The sequence below is a fragment of the Hyperolius riggenbachi genome, chromosome 2, assembly GCF_040937935.1.
Source record: "Hyperolius riggenbachi isolate aHypRig1 chromosome 2, aHypRig1.pri, whole genome shotgun sequence".
NCBI classification, from domain to species: domain Eukaryota; kingdom Metazoa; phylum Chordata; class Amphibia; order Anura; family Hyperoliidae; genus Hyperolius; species Hyperolius riggenbachi.
The window spans coordinates 546,788,449-546,792,755 of NC_090647.1; positions in this window are offsets into that span (position 1 = coordinate 546,788,449).

The following is a 4,307-nucleotide window of genomic DNA, read 5'->3' on the forward strand; positions in this document are numbered from 1 at the left end:
TGGACACTGGACCGCATGCATGAAGCCGCTTCAGAGGTGACCTCAGAAGAGTGGCTGACAGCAGAGCTGTGGTGAGGGACTCAGAGACTTCTAGGGCCTGGAGGAAGCCCCAGGTAATCTGCAGTAATTTATTTTGCCTGCCTCATGTATCCTTTAGAGACTCTGTAACAAAATGTTCAGCCTTATTTCTTCTATCCTATAAGTTCCTATACCTGTTCTAATGTGGTCTGTCTAAAGGTGGCCATATACTCGTTAGATTAGCAGCAGATAGATCATCCGATAGATTTTCTGATCTATCTGATGTTTAGGAACATTTTTTTACTAGGAACAGATTTCCAATAGATTTCAGTATGAAATCTATTGAAAATCGATCTGATGGCATTTTTTGCCATCAGATTTCCATTAGGTCCAATGCAAAATGATAAGCCATCTCAAGAGAGAAGCCAAAATTTTCCGACATGTCAGATCGATTGAAATCGATAAAAATTGGCCGCAAATCGATCGATTGGTCAATCGATTTGCGATCGATCAGCCGACAATCGTCTGAGTGTGTGGGCCCCTTAACTGCAGCCTTTCCTAGTTGCCCAGTTGCTGTATTATCTCTGTTATAGAATCTAATCTTCTTTCCTTTGTCCGCTGAGGCAGGAATGTGCTGCTCTGCTGGGATAGGTAGAAGTTATACATGCCCTCTCCACGCCCTCTCCAGGCTCTGTATGAGTCACAGACTGAGCTCCTCTCAGCTTATCACATGCTGGTTAGCAGCCATGTTTTTTGTTTGTAAAAACTGCCTAAAACTGGCAATTATAAGCCAGGATTGCAGCAGGGAGTGGCAGAAACAGCACAGAGGGGCCCAAAGATAACATAATGAATAGAATGGTATGCTTTTTATTGTAAGAATTTTACAGTACAGATTCTCTTAAACCACATTAGTGTGTATATGCACACTAGATTCTTGGCTAGGAGGGCCACAAATGACAAAACTCTCTAGCTTGTGTACAAAGCTTAAAAGTTATTTATCAATGTGATTGCTTTCTGAATTTGCCTTGTTTTGTTTGCATTTAGTTGGGTGATCAGTTTGAGCGTTGCACCTTCTATAGTTGTACACTAGATGGGGGTGTTGAGCTGCAGGATCATTTTCTGTATTTCTAGATATGTGGATGTAAAATCCTTGGTTTCTGTTAAACCTTCCCACTGGTAGTCTGGATTGATGATACAAGAGATGGTTAATCATTTTTTCTTCACCTTTTTACATTTTATTCCGCTTGGAATTGGCCCAATCAAAATCTTCAGCAACTACCAGTATTTGATTGGTTTGATTCGTAATGCTGGGCATTATCTTCTGCTCATTTTTCTTCTCTTTTCCCATTGTCCTCCATGCAGAATCGAGCGCAAAAACGATCGGGCGGGAGATCGGACATGTCGGAAATGATCGAGCCATCTATATGGCTCAGAATCGATCCGTGTATTCCCAGCATTGAATGGGACCCAAGGTGAGAGTGATATGGAGGCTGCCATATTTATTTCCTTTTAAACAATACCAGTTGCCTGGCAGCCCTGCTGATGTCTTTGGCTGCAGTAGTGTCTGAATCACTCACCTGAAATAAGCATGCAGCTAATCTAGTCAGACTTCTGTCATAAACATCTGATCTGCTGCATGCTTGTTCAGGGCTTAGGCTAAAAAAAGTATTAGCAGCAGAGGACAGCCAGGCAATATGCATTGTGTAAAAAAAAAAAAAGTCAGCCGTGATAGGCCCACTGTCAGTGACAGTGTGTGGCTTTAGGAGCGCTAGTGCTGTGGAGTGGCTTCCTGTGAGCAGTTTGCGGTCTTACACCAACTCCTTACCTACTTCCTGTCAACTGCAAGTCTGCACCCTGATCTAATGTATGCTTTGCACTGTAATATAAAATGTAGTCTGGCATTTTCCTACTCTGGGTGTCACATGATCACCTCTGACTGACCTGCCAACAAGGCGCAGAGAGTTGTAATGGAGTTTAAATGTTACTACAGAAGTAGATGTGCGTACTATACAGTAGAATCTCTTTACAGCAAACTTCAGGGGACCTGGCCAAGTAGTTTACTCTATCAGAATTGGTCATACATTTTATACCCATACAGGCGCATGGCCGGAGCCTGGGGACGGAGTTTTCTATAGTCCTAAGTTTACTACAGTAGTATCTTGGTTATCCCACGATGACAAGCTGATGCCAGATAAGTGTTTTCTTTTATTAAAAAAAAAAAAAAGCCTAGCTAATACAGTACTATAACCCACTCTGTATACATACCATGAACACTGTATTTAAAGAGACTGAAGCCTCTTTTAAGAATCAGTTTTTACCTTTTATTTAGTTTAAAGATCATTGCCAGACCTAAAACGCTGCATTCCCGCCGCCGAACAAGGGTTTTATCACCCGCAAATCCCCAGGGCAAAAATCTACGACTTTCAAAGTCGTGGATTTTGCTTCCCAGCGAGGCAGAGCTTAGCGCTGCAGTTCTGCCTCCATTCGCGTAAATCCACCGCGGATTTCCGCCTCTCCCCCGCCCCTCTCAGTGAAAGAAGACTGAGAGGGCCGGGAAGAGGTGGAGATCAGCGGGGATTAATGCGAGGAGAGGCAGAGCTACTGCAGAAAGCTCTGCCTCTACCAGGAAATGCTCCCCCTTTTTTGCCCCAGGGATTTGAGGGTGATAAAACCTTCGTACGGCCGCGGGAATGCAGCATTTTTAGATCTGCCAATGATCCTTAAACTAAATAAGAGCTAAAAACTGATTTTTAAAACTGCTTCAGACTCTCTTTAACCTCCTTGCCGGTTATCCCGAACAGAGTTCGGGGTAAGCCGCCAAGGAGGATTTCTCAGGCCCTGGTGGGCCGATTTGCATTTTTTTTTTGTTACAAACAGCTAACACTTTGCTAGCTGCGTGTAACATCCGATTGCTGCCGATCCGCCGCCCCTAACCCCTTGCGCAGCCTGGCCGATCGGGACTCCCTCCGACGCCATGACGTCGATGACGTCATCCCCATCGTCGCCATGGCGACGGGGGAAGCCAAACAGGAAATACCGTTCTAAACGGGATTTCCTGTTTGCTCTGATCGCCGGAGGGATGGGGGATGCCGCTGCACAGCGGCTATCATGTAGCTAGCCCTAGGCTAGCTACATGATTTAAAAAAAAAATTGCTGCGCCGCCCCCTGCTGATTTTTTTGAAACTGCAGGGGGGTTAAATGTTAAAATACAGTAATCGAAATTATGGAGGAGCCGTGGAACCCAGTCTACAAGCACAGCAGTGCCTACAGACAGCCTAAGAAGTTGGCCTTCACCACTGCTGGTTAGTTGAGTTTCAGATGACTGGGACTCTACTGTATATCAGAGTTTACTGTAACAAAATTCTACTGTATTTACTTTTCTGATTTTTGAGAGGTCTACACAACCTACACTGAGTGACCAAAAATAAGACACCCACTAATAACGAGTTAATCCACCTTAGCTCTGATCACAGCCGATTATTCTTAGCCAATTATTCTTCTTGGCATGGACTCAAGTTCCTGATACGTTGCTGAGGAATGTTGGCCCATGCTGCCATAATGGCAGCTCTAAGTTGGGTCAGATTGGATGGGGGCGTTTCCAAGCTTTGTAGAGATCTTTTGACTTGATTTCACAAAGGCTCAATAGGATTAAGGTCAGGGGACTGCGCTGGCCATGGAAGCAGGTTAAACTCTGATGTTCCTCAAACAGGACCGGTTCTAGAAACAATGGGGCCCCAGGGCAAAATTAGCCCAGGGGCCCCCCAACAGACACCCTTCGACCAAAAATCGGCATTATAGGCCCTTTGTTGCAGCCAACTTTCCCTCCTGGGCCCCTGAGCTGGCTGTGGACCTTCCCTCCCAATCACCTCCCAACCTAACTGTGCTCCCCGGGGCCCCTGCAGAGTCTTTGGCAGTGTAGTGTCTCACCTGCCCATCAGCACAGATGAGATGCTACTCTGCCAAAGACTCTGCAGAGGCCCCGGGGAGCAACAATTCAGATGGGAGGAGACACCTTGGGGGCCCCTACAGGCTCTGGGGCAATTGCCCCCTTTCCCTCTATGGTAGTGCCGGCCCTGTCCTCAAACCAATTTGAGACCGATCGAGCAGAGTGGCAAGGACCCACAACAGCTGTCTATTTTTATGTGATACCAAAGGCCCAGTGCACCACACCAAAACCGCTAGCAGATCGTCAAAACACTAGCGGTTTATGGAGCAGATTTCAGAGCGATTCTAGGCATGTTTAGAGACGTTTTCTAAACATGCCTAGCGTTTTTGTGTAGCAGATTAAT